The sequence below is a fragment of the Ambystoma mexicanum genome, chromosome 5p (assembly GCF_040938575.1).
Source record: "Ambystoma mexicanum isolate Mex_15411 chromosome 5p, UKY_AmexF1_1, whole genome shotgun sequence".
Lineage (NCBI taxonomy): Eukaryota > Metazoa > Chordata > Amphibia > Caudata > Ambystomatidae > Ambystoma > Ambystoma mexicanum.
The window spans coordinates 875,590,085-875,611,551 of NC_090930.1; positions in this window are offsets into that span (position 1 = coordinate 875,590,085).

The following is a 21,467-nucleotide window of genomic DNA, read 5'->3' on the forward strand; positions in this document are numbered from 1 at the left end:
CCAGGGGTGTAGGGTGGTACCCTGTGGTGTGGGCTGCCTGCAGGGCATGGGGGGAGAGAGGCACACCCGGGAGTGCCCACACTGCCAAATCGCGTGTATTACTCCCAGCGCACCCCCAGAATACATGTACCCCACTCGCCAGGCCTATCACGGGAAAAATCCCTGCGCACCCCCGGAATACGCGTACCCCGCTCGCACCAGGCCAATCGTGTGGAAAACTCCCTGCGCACTCCCGGAATACGCGTACCCCACTCGCACCAGGCCAATCACGTGTAAAACTCCCCGGGCACCCCCAGAATACGCGTACCCCACTCGCGCCAGGACAATCATGTGTTCAACTCCCTTCGCACCCCCAGAATCCGCGTACCCCATTCGCACCAGGACAATCGCGTGTGAAACTGCCCCCGGAATACACGTGCCCTGCTCACGCCAGGCCAATCGCGTGTGAAACTGCACACGCACCCCTGGAATACGCATACCCCACTCGTGCCAGGACAATCGCGCGTGAAACTGCACGTGAACCTCTGGAATACATATGCCCAGCTCGCGCCAGGCCAATCGTGTGTGAAACTGCACGCGCACCCCTGGAATATGCGTACCCCGCTCGCACCAGGCCAATCGCATGGAAAACTCCCCGTGCACCCCCGGAATACACGTACCCCGCTCCCACCAGGCCAATCGCGTGGAAAACTCCCTGCGCACCCCTCGGAATACACATACCCAGCTCGCACCAGGCCAATCGTGTGTGGAACTGCACACGCACCCCCAGAATACATGTAGGCAGACCATCCACTCTCCCCATGCCCCGCAGGCAGCCCATCACTGCAGACCATGACCCGCAGGCAGCCCATGACCCCATACCATGACCCGCAGGCAGCCCATGACCCCAGACCATGACCCGCAGGCAGCCCATCCACCCTCCTCATACCCCACGGGTAGCCCATCCACCCTCCCCATTCCCCACAGGCAGCCCATCCACCATGACCATGACCCGCAGGCAGCCCATCCACCCTGGGCATGCCCCGCAGGCAGCCCATCCACCCTCCCCATGGCCCAGAGGCAGCCCATCCACCATGACCTGCAGCCAGCCCATCACCCAGACCATGACCCACAGGCAGCCCATCCACCCTTGGCATGCCCCGCAGGCAGCCCATCACCCCAGACCATGACCTTCAGGCAGCCCACACCACAGTCGGGACATTTTCCACGCAATGTGCAGAGTATGCGTACTCAAGGGGGTGCACAAGTTGATTTCCACACGTTTTGGCTGCAACAAGCAGGGTACGCATATTGAAGGGGGTGGGCAGGGAGATTTTCACGCGTTTTGGCTGCCGTGAGCGGGGTACACGTAGTTTTCAACGCAATTACAGTGTAGTGGCCCTGTAAGATGGTCCAGGGTTAGCACGGCCCTTTGTACCATATTGGCGATTTCAATGGCTTTTCCTTGCACTAGGGGCGTTCTTGGGGGCGTAACTGGCGCTGCGGGATGTTTGCTGCACCAGGGCTCAAAATGGCTTGGGAAATCCATGAATACGCGGTGTGCCAGAATGCTGTTTAGCGCACACGGCTGGTGCACGCTGGCGTATGCTCCCTCTCTGCGCTGCTCGTGTGCGCTGCTTCTGCCCTGAATTCTATGAATTACCCCCATGTCATTTGAAATACTGGCAAAGGACACGAGTGACCATTTCCTTTTAAAATGTACCTGGGGTGGTAATTGAAGTAGGTCTAAACACATGTGGTACCCAAACTTGGAACCTACGCAGGGGGGAATTTCCCTGTGTCTGAGTATCAAAGACATAAGCTTTCTGTTACAAAACAATGCCCACCAATTGGAAAGACGGGGGATCCAAATTATGTGCCCTTAATTTTAGAGTTCAATTCAAATTTGAAAAAGGGACAGAAGACGTTCCCGGTCAATACTCACAAATTTGATGAGAGAATCAAGTGAGAAAAAAGGTTACTTCGCCGAGATCGTAAGTTAATAGTCTGACAGAATGACAGGAGATATATAACATTGGTGAAAAAAAGAAAGCAAAAATACAAAAACGGGCCAGCTCTATACAAAGCGGACATCTTGCAGAAGGACACTGAAGCCATGTTACTAGCCCTATCAAAAAGATGTTAGAACTATATGACAACTCCTTGGTGAGGAAGTTCTACTGCATTCAACATCTACAATAAATGCAGTGTCTGAGGAGGGTTGAATTGATTTTTATGAGAAGCTATTTGCCCCAGTGACAAGGTGTTAGGAGTTAATGCTAACCAATACCAACTCAGGTTGGTCTTTTCCTTTGGACGAGTTGGACGTGAAAATATTAACTAAAAGAGCGGATCCGTCGCGAGCCCCTGGGCCAGACAGTAACACCAACTCTATGATTAAGAAAGAGAGGAGTGGTAGCTGTTTATTTTAATGCTGTTTAATCAGATCATAAAAACGGGTGTGATTACAGAGTCTTGGTGGTCGGCAATAATGTCCCCATTTTCAAGCGTGGGAATAGGGCTGATCCCTCCAATTACCGGCCCATTCCACTCCTAGATGTGTTGGGCAGGATGTTTGTGGCCTTCTTACCGAGACAGCTGCAGAATTTAATTGGGAAGGAAAACAGAGTGGATTTGAGGCAGACAGGATTTGTTGAAGGGGTGGGGACTGATCTGAATCTGATCTGAATCTTTTTTTGCTAAACATCTTAAAAGGCAAGGCTCTCCACAGCGGTGTGAAAATGTACCTCGCTTTTGTGGATTTGAGGAAGACCTTCGACAGTGTGGACAGACACCTGTTGTGGATGAAAATGGAAGCTTGGAATTGTCCCCCAGATTTGTTTGCGGCCATTAGATCCTTATATGAGTCAACTAGTGTCCAAATTAGATTCAACACAAAGGGCTGTTGTCTAGACGTGTTTAAACCCATAGAGGTTTAAAACAGGGCTGCCTCTTTGCGCCAACCCTTTTAAACCTATTTCTTTTGGATGTGGGCGAGTCCTTGGACCACGTCAGAGCATTCCCGCCGAAGATCGGTGGTCAAAGGCTGTCCAGGATCCTTTATGCAAATGATCTGGTGCTGATCGTTAACACCCCGAATGGTCTGCAGTGGACTCTGGATGGGCTCCAGGGATATATGACTAATAATGGGTTGTCTTGAGCCGGGCCTGATATCTCTATACGCAAGCACTGTTTCGAAAACCCTGGCCATGTACCACAAATGGATCATTCCCTTACCGGCAGGCCCTTTTCAAATCTTGGGAATGCAGGTCAATAGGGGCAATTTACTAAGTCAATGGAGGAAAGGTTGCTGGTAGCTCTTAGAACAACTGGAAATTGACCCGGAAATATTGATCAGCAATCCAGAGAAGGTAAAGCGTAAACTGTGGCAGGATGACTGGATTAAGACCTTAGAGGAAAATACTACCCATTGTCTGCTCTCATCACTGCAAAATGAGACCAAAGCCTTTAATAGTGTCCCGAAATATCTGACCAAGTTTCCTAACCCGTGGTACAGAAGTCAGTTCATGCGATTTAGATTTTATACCCTACCAAGCAAATCCTACACATTTGCAAGTATGTGAGCGAGATGGGATGTAGATTCTGTGCTAAAATGGAAGTGATTGAGATGCTCAAGCATGTTACACTGTCCTGTCCTGGGCTAACTGAACTAAGAACTAGGCACTTGGGCAAATTGATCTTGGACAAGAAAAGCTTAGATGCTGAAGAAATCTGGACTTTTCTACTTCCAGGGGAACATTCTCCTACAAAGTTTTTTCTAATAAATAAAATGTTTAAAGGAGGTGTTTCATGATGAAGATGAATTGTATCTAAGTTAGCAACTGTAAGAATAATAATGTATTTCTTATATAGCGCTACACACCCATAGGTCTCAGAGCGATCAAATCACAGAAGACAATATTATTCCCCAGAGTGGTACTCACTTTATTGACCTCTGGAGGATGAAAGGCTGAGTTGACCCTGCCGGGATTCAAACCTGCCATAGCAGGCTGCACACAGATATCAGGGGTGAACGCTTAGCTTGCTGTGCTATCTGACCAGCTGAAGGGACTCACTTATGGACGGAAGGAATTTATACATTTTGACAATTGTTTTTATGATGGGAAATTGTTCTTTTTTATGATAACGGTTTGTAATATACCATAAATCAATAAAAAAATAGAAGTTATCTAAAAGTGTACTCTTCTTCCAGGTATATAAAGATGAATCAAAGAAGGGATGCAAGACCCCTTACTTATAAAGGCAAAATATCACAGCTGTTTGTTCCAAACATAGCCTCCTGTAAGGAGTCCAATTCCTGTTGACATCATACCCAGAGTGCCTTGTACTGCAGGAAATGTAGGGTAGTGGAAGGAGCCCTGGCAGAAAACCAAGATGGTGGGGCCACTTCTCAGGCTTATCTCCCCTCGCTGGCTGCTGTAACTCTGCGTCTTTCCCATGCCAGCTGACATCTAAAGAACTGAGCTATGCAACAAAATGTGATGAAACTGGCTTTATGTCGGCATTGCCTTTGAAACATCAACTTCTAGGGGATTTCGCACACAAAGGTCCTGGGCCTTGTGAAGAGGTGTTGCCCCCCTGCCTGGGATTCATTAGAGGCAGCATCCTGGCTATTGCCTCACTTGGCTGAGTGGAGACAGCCAGTCTAGGCACAAATACACATTACCCTGACATAGCTTGTGCGTGGACTCACAGAGTTGGCATTTGGATGATATCAAATTGGTGTTGCTGCCATAATGGTGTGTTCCTATCTGTTTACATAACACATATAGGCATGGCATTAGAGATGACCCTGCCACCCAGACATATGAAGGCAGACAATTATTATATTTTAGATCAGAGGTACAGAAGTATAAATTCTACATCTGCCTGCAGGGACTTTGGGTCACAGCAGTTGTCAGGGATTCACCTGGGAACTTTGAACCTGGCCTGTTCCACTGGAGAGCAAGAGCTGCTGATGCCAGGAGATTGGCACAGCAAAGTTACATGGATTCCATATGCTTTTTTGATGTGGAGCTTGTATAAAAGGGGGTCACAGACCCCATTTCAGAAACAGAATTACCTGCATCATTTGATATGATAGGATGTAATAGGTTATTTATAACGCGCTTAATACCCAGAGGTTTCTAAGCGTGGACCCGGGGATCGAACCTGTGGTGCTCCGTGTCATCTTACTTCCAAGGCGAGCACGTTGCCCCTGAGTTATCCTCCCAAGACAAATAATAAAAGCTAGGGCTTTTACAATTGCCCCAGATGGCATTCTGTCACACACGACTCCCAGCCATAAAGGGCCTGGCTTATCCTAAAGGTGAAAATACCTACTGATTCCACCTGCATTGGTTTGCTGTGACACAGGTTTATGTTGGATGAGCACATTCAGTCCTTTAACGATGTGGCCCAACAGAGCAACTTGGGAATTTCTCCCTGCATGGCCATCACACACCTGCGAGGTCTGTGGTCATCTTATATGCTAAAGTGGGATCCAACAATTTAGGTTTTCAATTTGCATATTGTCCAAACTACTGAAAACATGTCATTTTCATTTGTGGTCCAGTTGCATTCTAGCTTTGGTAAATGACTGACCAGGTAGGCACATGGTTGCTCGATCCCTCTGAATTTAGCTGTGTTAATGCTGCTCCAAGTCCAACCTCACAGGTGCCTATATGTATAATGAATCCCAGCTCATAATCAGAGATCTTTAGAGCCAGGTCCCTGCACAATCCATCTTTCAAGTCCTGAAATGCTGTTTGGAAGGTAGGAGTCCAGGTGACCTTCTTTTGCAACTTTTTAGATGCCAAATAATTCAAGGGAAGGGCAATCGGCTCATGACCCTAGATGGAAGGCCTGTAGAATCCAGTGAGGTGCAGGTAGGTGCTCACCTGTGTCTGGGTAGTGGGATTGTCCCAATTCATAACAGTTTGCAAACTGCCTGGAAGTCACTGTTTCCTAGCACCACATACTTGGTGTCCTACGTAAGTCACAGTACCCTGTAGTCTCTGGCACATTGAAGCCTTGTTAGTCAAGCCAGTCTTCTACATGTTTTGAAGCATGCGTTTCAGGTAGGATAGATGGTCTTCCTAGGTATGGCTGAAGACAATAACGTCATCTAAATAGGCAATGCTGATATCTTTCAACACAGAGAAGACCTGATTCATCATCCTCTGAAAGGTGGCACAGGAATGTTTCAACCCGAAGAGCATGACAATAAACTGGCAGTTTCCATCTGGTGTAGAAAATGCTTATCTCTCTTTTGCTCTGTCAGGTGTACCTGCCAGTATCCGGCACTGAGGCAATAGGCACTTACATGCTCATCAGCACCTAATCTGTCCATCATCTTTCCTGCATGAGGTATAGGTTGTGCATCTGTCTTGGTGACAGAACTGAGTACTCCTTAGGCCACACAAAAGCTGATTTCAGTTTTCCCCTTGATGGGCATTTCAGGTGCCAGCACCAGAGGATTTTATATGAGCTAGAGGATGACTGATAAACCCCTAAGTACAACTCTTGATGCCCTCATCTCTGGTGACATCCCTATCTCTAATCCAGTCACCACCCCCCTCTCCTGGTCTGACCACTCTGTCCTTTACTCCAACCCAGGCCCCCTGGCCCTCTATCTGAGCCCCCTCTGAACTGTCATCTACCTTCGCCGTCATTCGACCAATGTAGCGAGTGTCAGTTGCTGCTTTTGCCTCCACCTTCATCATCTCTCCCACCCTAGCCCCTGACTCTCCCTATGACTCTGTCCTTGCCAACCTGTACCTTGTCATCTCTAACACCTTTAACACCCTTGTCTCTGCCATGAGGAGCTGCCTTAAACCTGCCACCAAAAACAACAGCTGGTATGACTCTGATCTAGCATCTCTGAAATGAAAGTGCAAAGTTTCTGAACGGAAGTGACAGACCTTGGGCTTATCCTGGGACAAACTGACCTTCTGCCTGCTCCAAAGGCAATATTGCTTCTCTATCCAATCCAAGAAGCGGGCCCACATCAAAGCCTGCCTCTCTGGAGCCACTAACAACACAGGAGAACTTTTCAAAATTAGCAAGGAATTTGCCAATCCACCTGCAGTCTCCACGTCTCGCCTTCCTTCCCAGGCTCTGTGCACTGTCTTGGCCTCTCACTTCATATCCAAAACTCAGAAAACCCTGTCCTCACTCTCCTCCACCCCATCTCCTCTCCCATGCCTGCTCCCCAGCTTCCCTTGGCGCCCTCCTGCCACCCCCCTTACTCTCCTTCCTCCTGGTCAAAGCACAGGACAATGTCTCTAAAGTAGTACATTCAATGAAGGCCTTCTCCAAACAGGTGCACCCCCTGCTCCTCCAGAAACATTAAGGACAACATCTCCTCTCTCGCCCCGGCTCTTGCTGACTTCTGTAAGCACTCCTTCGCCACTGGCTCTTTCCTTCGATCCCTCAAGCACTTCCTTCTGCACCCTCTCTTAAAAAAGCTGTCTGCTGACCCATCCTGCCTTCCTAACTATTGCCCTGGTCCTCCCCCAACTAACCCTCCACACTGACCATCAATCTGGATTCCGGGAATCCAGAGGCATGGAAACTGCTCTCCTGAACAGCCATAAAACCATGCTCATAAATCACGACTCCAACTCTCCTGCTGTTCTCATTCTCCTCGCTCTCTCCTCTGCCTTTGACACAGTCAACCATTCTGTGACACCCTCCGCCTCACTGACCGGGCTCTGGATTGGCGGACCTCTTTCCACACTAACCACTCTTCCCAGCTGCAACTGGGCCCTTTTTCCTCCCTCCACCACCACACTCTCTATCTGTGGTATCCCCAGGGCTATACCTGATCTCCTCCTTCTCTCCTAATTTCCAGTGTTATGCAGATGACACACAGCTTTCCTTCAAACTTCCCTCTACTTCCCCCTCTTCCTCCTCTCTCATCCCCAACTGTCTGTCCACCATTGAGGCATGGTGTGCAGCAATCAATCTCTGTCCCAATGCCAGAAAGACAGAAAGACTCCTATTTTCCTCCTACACCCTCACCCTCTGGCCAACCTCTTCCGGCCCTCCAACCCAACCATCCAGTGAGGTCAAAAACCTTGGGGTCATCTTTGACTCCACTTTCTCCTTCACCCCTCACATCATGGACCTTACCAAGAAGTCCCACTTCCAGCTCCTCCTCCTCAGATGCATTCTTCCCTTTCTCACCTTCCCCAAGAAGCACAATGTCTCTAGAGCTCTGATCCTCTCCAGGCTAGACTACTGCAACAGCATCTTTCTTAATATCACCCTTTCCTCACTTCGCCCCCTCCAGCCAATCCAGAATAAGGCTGCAATACTTTTCCTTGGCCAAAAGCCCAGGGACCTCTCCAGCCCTAAAATCTCTTCACTGGCTGTAAGGATAAAATGTAAGACCCTCTGCATCATCCACAAGGCCTTCTGGGACCTGGGACCACGCTATCTCCAACTTTCCCTCCCTAAATACTCCCCTGCTAGAGCCCTATGCTCCTCTAACTCCAACTCTCTGACTGTCAAATGCTTCTCTAAGCAGAGAGTTGGGGGCAGGTCTCTCACCTCAGCTGGTGCCTCCCTGTGGAACAGCCTCCCTCCCCCTCTCAGACTTGAGCAGGACCGACTTCAGTTCTAGGAACTGCTCAAAGCTCTGCTCTTTTCTACCTCTTTCTCTTTCCTGCTAATCACCCCACTGCCGCTGCGACCGGTGGCCTGATCCTCATGAATCTCACAGGATCCCAGGCTCTCCCTCCCAGTCAATACCAGCACCCCACTCCCCAATGCACTGCCATGTTGTCAATCTGGAAAAGTGAATACCCTTCATTTGAATGATAGACGTATCTTGATGGCCGAAGGCCAACCGTTTTATGCACAGAATTATAGAAATACAGACAGTGGGTGCGATAATATTTTGTGAAATTTGGCATAGGCAAACTAGAAAGCAGCAGGACCATCAGTGGCCGATTAATGGTAGCTTTGAGATTGCGAGGATAGATAACCTAGAAAGGGTGTTGATAAGGAAAAAAGCACGACCCGCAGCTTTTGAGACTATCAAAGATTGGAGGAGGGAAGCAATGCTCTGACTTAGGAGTAGAGAGAAGCATGCGCCTAGGCACAAATCGAAGCTTGAGGTAGCAGAAGAAAAAGAGGAGGAGGAGTGGACGGCAAGTCTAAGACGGGAAGGGAGACGTGAGCAAATGAACATAGAAGGAATATACTCGCAGCAGGAACTACACATAGCAGACGAATTAATGGAACATTTGCTAACCCATACGGGTCGAGGCCCAAAACCAGGATCGAAACCAAACACGCCAGTAGTGACTGCGCAGGCCCAACCAGTAGCTCTCATACCCCCGCCCAAAGCCCAAGCACTTCGCCTCATGCAAGCATTAACCCACGCCCCAACCACAGCTTGAGCCCTCCCACAGGCGCAGACCGCAGAGGCACAATTTCCCAGCACCCAGGAAGGCCCTTCACAGATGCCACCTGTGTCACTTGTCCCATCCGCACCTCCCGCTCCAGAAACAGATTCAGCACCATCCGCCCCACCTGAAGTCGAAATTGAGACCGGGGAGGCGAGAGGCGGGGCTGTAGGAACAGGATTTGGACGAGTAACTCGCAGCGCGATCAGCAAAGAAAGAAAGATTGAATTACAGCAAGAGGCAGAAATGTACATAGAAAGAAATGATGGGACGGCAGCATTGGCCTCATTATATGGGTACAGAAGAAGCAACGAGAGACAGGTAGTGTTGGAATGCATGGGGACATTTTTGGTGGGAGAATGGAAAAAGTTACTTGAGAAATTACTGCCACAACGATTGTTAGATTTGAACCAATTAGCATGTTGTAGAATAAAAAATGAAGAAGTAAAGGAACATGTAAATGGACTTTTTGATCTTAAAAATGAGTTGGATAATGAGTATGCTGAAATGTTTGCTGCACCTGGATACAGGTGTTGGGATATTAGAAGAGTTGGGAGAGGGACGGTAGAACCATACATACAGCGGAGACATTCAATGTCATCTGTACAGAGGGGCGACAAGCTGAAAGTATGTATACGGGAAGCGATAAAGTTGGTGTCGAATCCTAGTATCCCAACAATGGTCATACATGACATATTTGACGAATATTCCATGCCAATGAAAAGAAAGGCACTGCAATCGATGGCTGAACATTTGATAGAGAAGGATATAAAAAACAATAAGGCTAGCCCACCTGAGATACTAGCGGTATACAAGAGAGCATTCGAGCGAAGTACAGGAGAAACAGGCCTATCACTGGACTTAGGAATACTATTGAACCTTAGAGAAGGGGGAGAGATCGTGAGTGGGGCATTTCCAATGAGAGAGGTTCCGCCCACGTTTATACCAAAAGTAGAGGTCCCTGCGACGGGAACAGTAGGGGCGCAGGTAACACCAGCCCATTTCACCGCCCATTATGTGCATGTCCCCTTTTCCAGGCAAGAGGTGAATACTATAAAACAGACGATTCCCGATATAAGAAAGAATCCAGCAGGTTTCTACAAGGAAGTAGAGTCAACCCTGAGATCAGCAGTGCTTACTATGAGCGATATAGATTTGGTTTTCCCAGTCATTTTGCCAGCAGATATATGGAAACAGATAAGGACGGTAGATGACGTGGGGGCTTTTGGCGCCACATGGGCGGAGTTACTATTGGAGGACAAAAATAAAAAAGTAGGGGAAAATCCGGGAACCCGCATGGCAGATCTACCAGAACGGATAATGCGGAGATTGAGGGAAATAATTCCAGAAAAAAGGATTCAGTGGGACGAATTAACTACATGTGTACAGGGCAAGGATGAGCCAGTAATGGATTATTTCAATAGATTTGAAGGAGTATTCACAGATTTCAGTGGGCAGGATGTGAGCACAGAGTCGGGGAAAAGGCTATTTGTTGATAAATATGTGAGGGGACTAATATTACCAATTCAAGATATGTTAATGGCGTCGGAATGTGCCTGGGCAGCAAAACCGGTGAGTGAGATATTACACATAGGCCAATATTACGAGATTAGGGTAAATGTGGCGAAAGAAAGAGAGATGAAGGATAGAGTAAATTTAAAAATGAGGGTGTTACTGCAGCAGGTAATTGGATACAATAGAGGTAGAGGAAATGCACAAGGCAGGGGAAATTTGAATAATATGCACGGGGTGTCATTGGGATTAAATCAATGTGCGTACTGTAAAGAGGAAGGACACTGGCGAGCGCAATGCCCGCATCTACAGAATAGAGGTGGGTTTGGCCAGAGAAGGCCTCATAGAGGACATCAGGGGTCAAATGGCCCAAGCAGAAATAGCATGCAGCAGCAGCAGGGATATACCAATGGAGGTACTCAAAACCAATCCTATGGTCAAAACCAAGCTCAACAGAACCAGGCATTGAACCAAAGTGTTCCGAACCAAAATCAGGGCGGGCAGGGCCAACAGAGAAATGATCAGAGTGGAGGACACCAAGGGGGAAATGGGAATATTTTTGATACACAGCCAAACACGTATTATAACAGCAGCAGTGACTACACGTCAGACGATGTGTTATTTTCGCAATAGGACAGCCCACGGCAGGGGTCGGAACCAGTGTCTATTCCCGTGAATCAGAGAGGACCCTATGTAGAAATGAGAGTCGGGAATAAGTAGCACCATTTCCTTGTAGATACAGGGGCACAGAGGTGTTCGATAGACCACCACTTGGTTCCGGAGATCCCACTGTCGGGGAAAATAATGTTTCTGTAGGGTTCGCAGGTACACCAGTAATTAACCCCGTGTCCGAAGCTGTCCCAATTACAATAGGACCATTTACGGAACAGTGTCCATTTCTTCTGACAGCAAATTGTGGGGAGAACTTGCTAGGATTCAATTTGTTGAGAAAATTGGGGGCAGTTATACATTGTACGGCAGATGGGGTGTTCCTCACGATTTGGCCTCACGATGCACCGGTGACGGAATTTATGTCGAAAGCGTTACTAGAAGAGCTAATTAGAGTACCAACATGTCTGTGGGCAATGCATGATAACGATGTAGGATGCTTGAAAATAGAGCCAGCAAAAATAACTTTGAAAGAAGGTGTTACATTACCACAAATTCCCCAGTATAAAATTTCCGTTGAAGGTGAGAAGGGATTAAAGAGTATTGTTACTGACCTGGTGAGATTGGGGGTGGTTGAAGAAATTGCAGGTAGCACGTGCAACAGCCCGATTCTTCCAGTTTCCAAGAAAGGAGGCAATGAAGTACCATATTGTTTCATAATTGATCTGCGCGCATTGAACAAAGTGGTAGACCCACAATTCCCTTTGGTCCCAGATCTCACAACAATACTGACAATGATACCGGCCACTGCAGAATACTTTAGTGTAGTTGATTTGAAGAACGCGTTCTTTAGCATTCCAGTGGATAAAAGCAGTAGATATCTGTTCGCGTTCACTCTAGGAGGTCGATCATTCACATTCACATGCATTCCACAAGGATACACAGAAAGCCCGAGTATTTACAGCAGAGCGCTAAAAGAGCAGCTAGACATGTTAGAATTACCCGAAGATTGCATACTCTTGCAGTACATAGATGACTTGTTACTAGCTGCTGACACAAAAGAGATCTGCAAAGAAAGTACTATATTACTATTGACACACCTAGCGACCCATGGTCACAAGGCGAGTTTGAAGAAATTCCAGTATAATCAAAAGGTGGTGTCTTATTTGGGTTACCTACTTTCGAAAGAAGGGAGAAGATTAACACCAGAATGCATAGAAAGTATTTCTAGTATGCCTATTCCGAAAACTCAAAAAGGAGTGAGAGCTGTAATAGGCATGGCCTCTTATTGTCGGCAGTGGATCAGTAATTTTGCGTTGATTGTGAAGCCGATGATAAAATTAACTAAAAAGGATGCAGTAATGCCTTTACACTGGGACGAGGAATGTCAGAAAGCGTTTGAGCAATTGAAAGCTGCATTGTGTGCTGCGCCAGTTTTAGGCACTCCTAAATATAAAAAGATCTTTAGACTATTTGTGAGTGAGAGTGAAGGATGTGCATTGGCGGTTTTAACACAGGAACAAGGTGGAAGATATAGGCCGTGCGGCTATTATTCTTCCACGCTGGACCCTGTAGCGGGCGCACTACCACGATGTTTGCGATCTGTTGCAGTGGCTGCTGCGTCAGTGAAACAAACGGAAGGAATGGTATTGGGGCATACTTTAATTCTGATGGTGCCACATGCCATGGACATTCTATTAAACAGAACACAGACGCAACACCTCACCTCTGCTAGACTAACAAGACATGAGCTCATCTTGTTTGCACCCCACATCCAAATTATGAGGTGTAGCGCATTGAATCCTGCAGAATTAATGCCACTACCCACAGCAGAAATTGGTGACAACGAATCACCACCCCATGATTGTTTAATGGTCACTGTAGAAGAAACAAAGGGAAGAGTTGACTTAAGCGACATCCCACAGAAAGAGCCAGATGGGGAGTTGTTTTGTGACGGCTCTTGTTTTAAATTACCTGATGGCACATCAACAGCCGCATATGTAATTACTATTCTAGAAAGGGTTGTGGAAAGCAGAAGAATCCCCTACAATTCGGCACAAGCCGCAGAAATTATAGCCTTGACTAGAGCTTGTGAACTCTCTGAGAATTTGAACGTGAATATTTATACTGACAGCCAGTACGCGTTTGGCGTGGTTCATAACTTTCGTCGACTCTGGGCTGAGAGGGGTTTCTTGACATCACATGTAAAGTGGGAGAGGAAAACGCATTTGCAGACAGGATTGCGAAACAAACAGCCACTGAATTGAGTACTGGAATGATGACAGTACAAACAGAGGAAGTACCTTGTATGATAGAGAATGGAGTTGCCACAGTCAAAGAAATGCAGGCTGAGGCCACGACCGAAGAGATTCAGGGGTGGGCTGAGGGCTCTGCTGAGTTAGATTTGGAAGGATGTTGGGTGGACAAAGAGACCAAGAACTGGATGTTGCCAAATTGTTACGTAACCGCAATGGTTACAATGGCGCATAGCCCTACCCACATTTGCGCGAAGAGGATGGTACAGCATTTATCCACAGTATGGAAAAATGAGCACATAAAAAAGAATGCAGAAAGGCTAGTGCAGATTTGTATTACGTGCCTGCAAAACAATGTAGGGACGGGAACCGTGACTCCAGTAGGTAGTTTTGGCCCACCCTCCATGCCATTCGAGGTGATCCATTTTGATTTCATAGGGATGGAAAGGTGCCAGAACTACAGATATGTGTTAGTGGTGATTTGTGCATTTAGCAAGTGGGTGGAGGCATATCCTTTAAAAGACTGTGCTGCAATGGCAAAAGTAATGTTGAAAGAGTATTTCTCCCGGTTCGGGCTGCCCCGTGTCCTGTGGTCGGATAACAGCCCACACTTTGTGGGCGCAGTAGTACTACAGATCTGTGCAGGTCTACAGATAGAGAAACGATTCCACAGTTCCAGGCATCCGAGTTCTGCCGGGCTTGTTGAGAGACATAACGGTACCTTAAAGTCAAAGATAGCTAAAATCTGTGCTGGGAGCAAGTTGAGTTGGGTGGATGCATTACCCCTAGCGCTATTGTGCATGCGCACGTCTGTGCAGGCTAAAACTGGGCTCTTCCCCTATGAAATTATAATGGGGAGACCGGCAAATGTATGGTGCGCACCGCAGCCCAAAAGATTATGTGAGGTCGAGCATCCTGTGTTAAGCACGTACTGTGGCCTTTTAATGCAGAAGTTGCGTTTGATTCATCAGCAGGTGCAGGAGGCGTTACCAGTGCGATACACCGGACCAGGATACTCGCTGGAGCCTGGAAGCTGGGTCCTGATTAAGAACTTTGAGCGGAAGACAGCATTAGCACCCAGGTGGCGTGGCCCCTACCTAGTACTTTTGGCGACGCAAACGGCCATTCGAGTGGACGGTCGCATGGCATGGATCCATGCGACACATGCCAAAAGATCCCCAGGACTGCTGACAACTTCCGACGACCAGAGAAAGGAAACGGTCTCGGAAATGAAAGAAATTGTTGCCAGTCCACTGCCACAGCATCAGCCTGAGCGAGAAGTGAAAGTTGAAACAAAGCCTAAGCGAGAAGTGAAACTTGAAACAGAGCCTGAGGAGTCTGCCAGAAAGGGGAAAGGGCGAAAAGTGCCCCAACATTGCTCAGCAGAAACAACATCACTGCCGAGCGACACAAACTCTGCATTGCAAACACCAGCAGAAACAATGCATGTACCCCTTTGGCGCCCGCCAGTTTCTGCAAACGCACCAAAGCCAAAGAAAGAAACTACATCATTGCCACGGCACTGATCGCTACCCATCATTGTGCTGCAGGCTGACACTGAGCCTGATACTGGAAGTGCAACGGCACTATTCACGGATCATACAATACCAGGAGTGAAACGGTATAATTTGCGGCCTCGACAGACAAAGTGATCCACAGATCTTTGGTGCTTTTTTTACTTTGGTTCCACTCACGGACGGAGTAGGAGCCAGGGGCGTAGAGGAGAGAAGTGTGAGAGTTGTGCAAGTCGGACAATTCAAGACTCACGGCTCCTCGGTGCACTTATAATAAAGTACATGTGTCAGGAGCCAGAACAGGACAAGCTGGACGCACATAAGAACTAAGGATGATAGAGTACATGTGTCCTAAGCCAGAGCAGGAGAAACTGGATGCACATAGTACTCTATCAATAAGAAATTGTTCAGAAATCGTCTGAGCAGTGGGAGAGAGAACAACTAATCTTGCTCGGAGTGGATAAGTGATCTAGGCTGTGAAAGGGTTGGCAGAATTGAACTGTGACACTTTCGTTGAACTTTTCTGGCATCAAGAACGAGAGACATTTGCGACGAACTTTGCCAGCAAGAAGAAGGACGATGAAGAACAAATCAAGACCGGTTTCAGCCTCCTCCTGCACCCCTGCTGAAAAGATGATAGTTTTAGAAACTGTAAATTTAGGGAAAAAGCATGGTAAAAGGAATAAAGTACTGATTTGGACATTGGTCCTGTTTTTCTTAAGTATGGTAGTACCAACAATAACAGCTATTACACTATGGTTCCTGGAGTCCGCGCACCCATTAGAAACACTTTTGCCAAAAGTAGCTACTGAAAGCCAGGTTCATGTAATCACTGGTACTTTGTCCCCAATGGAAGAAAGACATAGAGAAGGATATGGCAACAATACATTGTTGCTCATCATGAACATGACCCATGCGGTTTTAAAGAAAAAAGATTGCTGGGTTTGTGCCCATTTACCACAGCACGGTGGGAAAGGGATAGGCTGGTATGCACAACCGTTATCATTGGTTTATTCATGTGAATTTTCGTTGAGTGCAATGTTCTTTGGGAAATGGAACAAGAGTAATACGGGTCAGCTAGATGAGACCAATATGAATGAATTTGAGGAAGTGATCATGAGACCTGTGGGTTGTTCCATATTCCACAAAGCTCACGTGTTTTCACCAGATCCCATGAGTAAAAATACACGAAAGACAACAAGACTAGATAGATTACAAAGGCAGAATAGACTGACCCCGCCAACAGAAGAAACATCAGTAATGACATTTCAAATGAGGGATGAATGAAATAAAGGTGCTGTGCCCCCTGCCTATACAGTGGATCACAGCCCAAAACTGCTCCCCTATGTTTAAAGAAAAAAAGGTTCCTAGAAAGTAGGAACGTTTAGCAGCTGCCTGAACACAGTGGTTTTAAAGCACGAAATGGAACCCGTGTACGTAGGGGACCCTGTTTACTTTATATGTGGGGCAAAAGCATATCCATGGTTACCTAGGAACTGGGGAGGTACATGCTACCTAGGTCTACTGTTTCCAGGAGTGTTCCTCTTGGAGACAGCAGAAGTAGCCAGGCGAACAAAAGGTAGAACTCAAAGGAGTAGTGAAGTTGGAATGAAGCAATAGATATAGCCAAATCGTTTATACCATTCTTGGCCCAAATAGAAAATTCCTATAATATAAGAAAACTGTCTAGAATATTAAAAAATACAATAGATTCAACAACGGATATTTTATTGAATATGATGTTAGAAGAGAAAGGAATAAGACTAATGGCACTACAAAACAGAATGGCTCTTGACATAATATTAGTTGATTGTGGGGGAGTTTGCAAACTCGTAAAAACTGCATGCTGTGTGTTTATAGATGATTACTCCCCTACGATATTTAAAGCAATCCGGAAATTACATGTCCTAAGTTCCACACTCTCTACTGAAGAAGGGGGTTGGGGGATAGGATCCTGGTTGTGGGGACTATTGCGGTCCTGGGGATGGAAGCTAATTTCGATACTAATGGTGGTACTTGGTATATTCATAACATGTTGCTGTTGCATACAATGCTTACCAATAGTTTGCACTGAGACAACTGAGGGATGTACTAAGGGATGTATGCACATGGTGTCGAGAGGAAAACAAACGCATGGCCGAAATAACAGAGACACTGATGAAACAAAAACAGTAAAACAATTTATGGCTATAGACATTAATGATGAAGATGATGCTCATGATAGCATGAAAGGTTCAGACATAGATACCCCAGACTCATCCTCATTCGAGGTCTAGAGAATACACGTCGCGGGGCGTGAGACCACAGTTGGCCAATTGGGACTATTTTGCTTGCAATAAACCCTAGCATTGGGAATTCGAACCTCGTGTCTGGCGCATCCTTTCGTGTATGGTTATTGCCTTGTTTCCATATCGTGAGGGACCCCTAGGGGCCCCTTTCAATGTGGTCCCCTACTTAGTGATGCAATATCTCACCCTTGAGAGTCGCTGTTACTACCACATAGACTGAGGTTTGTCTCCTTGGCTCACCTTAGCATGTCCCTCCCGGACCCTCGTCCAGCACTTGTCCATTCCTCTGCTCCGCCTTCCATCCCCATACCCCTGGGATTCTCCTCAATGCACTTGCATGGCCGAAAGCCACAAGGCCTAGTAGGACCCTGACTGTATATTTACTGTTTTTTGCCATTGTTATTTCCCCTGTTCCCTTCCCATTTAGCCTTGTCGCGCTTTGAAACACATTCTGTTGTATAAAGCACCTTACAAATGCTTAATAAAATAAAAATAATCATCTTGGATACTTCCTCATTGAGGGTTTCCTTTACATTATCACACTTCCAGTGAAGTTTGTTCTTCACTGGCTTACTGTACATTGTATCAATATCATGATGGCAACAGTCCATTTTTACCTGGAGTCAGAGAAAACAGATCCACAAACTGGCCCAGCAGCGGCTTGGAGTCCCGCAATTGCTGTTCGGTTAGGTCTTGCGAGATTTGAACTCCATCAAGAGACCCATCTGTGGGCTCAGCATATAATATGTCTGGTAAGGGATCTGTCTCCTCCTCAGTTTCATCATCTGTCACGAGACCCAACTCCAAGTCATCCCGGCCTCAGTTGGGCTTCAGCCAGTTGACATGAAAAACCATTTGCATCTGCCTCGGGCCGTTGTGTCAATGAGGTAGTTAACCTGACCAATTTTCTCAAGGAACACATAAGGCCCAGCCCACATATCCTAAATGGTGCTGGGCTTGGCCGCTTCCATAATCCAGACCATCTGTCCTGGAGAATACCCTCTCACTGTGGCCTCCTGATCATGCCAGTCCCCCATGAGCTCCTGGCAGACTTTGAGATTGTGTGTGCCCATTTCCCTGTATTTGGTCATCTGGGATCCGAGGCCACACACATAATCCAGTATGTCCGGTGCAGGAGTTCAGGGATTACCCACATACCCTTCACATACCAGATTTTCGAGAACCCCTATCAGGATAGCCAACCAGAAGCCCAAAAGCATTGAGCCCTACTGCTCTCTGTGGCAATTCCCAGTAGCCATACAGAAGGCATGGCAGGCAAATATCCCATTTTCTCCTCAGGTGCTCGCCGAAGCCACATATCATACCTTTTTGGGTATTGTTAAATCTCTTAAATCTCTCAACAAGCCCATTCGTTTGTGGATCGATATCTGTGGTGAACGTATAAATAAACCCACACTGCTCCCACATCATCTTCATATATGCATATATGAAGTTGGAGCCCCCCACAAAATGTACCAATTTGTGGAACCCCAAGCATGAGATTTTCCCTATCAAAGCCTTCACCACAACAGGTTTTAGATGCTTCACAAGGGTATTGCCTCAGGGTAGCAGGCCACCTGATCTACCATGACCAAGAGTTACTGGTTCCCTGAGGTGGTTTGGGGATCCAAATAACCCACAATGTCCAGGCATAGTCTCTTGAAAGTCTGCCCAACTAGTGGTAGTGGAGTTAAGGGTGCCTTAGTCACCCTGCCTGATTTATGGAATGCTTGGCAAGTATGACAGAACCAGACAAGCTCCTTTATGTTTGCTCCCATCTAAGGGCAGTAGAAAGGTGCAGAAAACCTGTCAGATTCTTGGCCGCTGCTAGGTGACCTCCTAAAGGAAGGCTGTGAGCCAAGTCCAGTAGTAAAGTCCTGTGGCACAGGAGGATAACGAAACTCCAGCTGCCTCCTTCCTCAGAATTCTCAGGATCACTGTACAGGGAACCATTCTCCCAGTATGCTTTGTAGATCTAAGGGCTTCCATCTTTATCCTGTTTCCCTGTCTACTTACGCAGATCAGATTTAGTGGGGCAGTCAATGCACCCTGTAAAACTCAGCCTAACTTCGCCCTCAAGCTGATAACAACTCACTTAGTCCTGACAGGTCCTTGAGGCCTTAAATTATTGTATCCAACATCTCAGGTTTTGGTTTTACGCTAGTTGGAAACCTTGGGGTCACTGGATACAGTGTTACCACAGTAGGCACCTCAGTGGCTTCTAGATCCCCCATGGCAGAAACAGACACACCTGTGCACTTAGAATCTGGATTAGGTGTTACCAGTTCTCCAGTCTTTCCCTGTGTCCAGCTGGATGAGGTCCTTGTACCCTGGCCTCAAGTGCTGCTTCCCTTGCTGCTTCTTTGACCCTTTGTCTAGTAATTGCAGCAATTATCTCCTGGTCCGGGAGGTAATTCCCTATAAGACAGTCAACTGGAATTTTGTCATTCACGGGATCATGGGCCTGAGAGGTCTCCCCCTTAGATCCAAACTTGCTAGAGGGCAAAATCTAAGGCCACCAACCCCCCTAACGAACTTGTCTGGAACAGAAATTATTTGATCTTCTTTCACCCACAGTCACCGGAGAGTGGTGACACACATAGCTGTGTCCAGTATTGTGGGAGCTTTGTTCTAATTAATGTAGATGTGCTCCAAAAATAGCAGAGTTTTAGTGGAAAAAGGAGCCTCCTCAGGGGTGTCACCATAAACGGAAACCAAAAATGTTTACTTGAAGGAAACTGATGCCGAAAAACTGTGATCTGCACTGCTTCTTTACAGTGTGAGGCAGATGGCTCAGTATAGGGAAAATGAAAGACAAATGGAGACGGTCTCAATTTCAGTGAGACCATGACAAGGCCACTGATGGGATACCAATAATTCAATGCTCCATTAAGAAATAGTACCCCACAAATTACATGGAGTTTCACATATACATCAGGAAGCTTCATATGAATTGACCCCAAAGACTGAGTTTTTAAATTACTTTAATTCAACAGCAGGTCCATAGCTTATATAAAAGAAAGATGTTGAATAGAGCTATTCTCTCCTCAAAGTGGAATAGGAAGGCTGTTTATTTCTCCCCTTCATTCTTAAGAAAATAAAGTCAATTTAAATAATCAACATCATTTATCCAAATACTTTTATACAGAAAAAAGGGATTCTGCCTTCCTTTGACTGCAAACACCAAGTAAGGTATCCTTGCTGATTCCATTCCTATTTACTTTTTATAAGCTCACGTTTATGTGGTGATTAAATACATCAAGATATTTTGCTCTTCAGAATGAAAGCTTGTACCCGACAGACAAGTCTGTAGAACATGTGCAACCATGCCAACCTTACCAAACGTTTGTATATCTTTGTATCTTTGTAAAATATAGACACCCATAACGTTACACATTTTAAAGTGAATAATTTCTATGACAAACCATTTCTATCTTATGACAACAGCTAAGTGTACTGTATTGTTGTAAAATGTAAAATGTATTCTCAAAATGTTTTGTTTTTCTTGTTAAATAGACATGTGATGTTGATTTGCATGTCTGTGTTTATTCTTTTGTCTAGAATAGTTATTCAGATTTGATTTTATACATATGGATATTTGTGTGTATTATGAATGTAAACATTAGTGAGATAATAGCAGGGAGGTTGTGTTTCCTATCTGTAGACAAGCTGCATGTATCTATTTGGTATATTATGGTTGACTTTTCAAGCATTAAAAGTAAGCAATTCACCTTAAGGGGCTGATTAATGGAATTTGTGAGCTAAAAAACAGGGATTGGTGTGCCATTCTGCACACAAATCCCTGTTTAACAAATGGGGATTTGCAGGCAGAATGGCACACGAATCCCTGTTTTTCGGTGCACAAATTCCATGAATCATCCCCTTAATATTTTG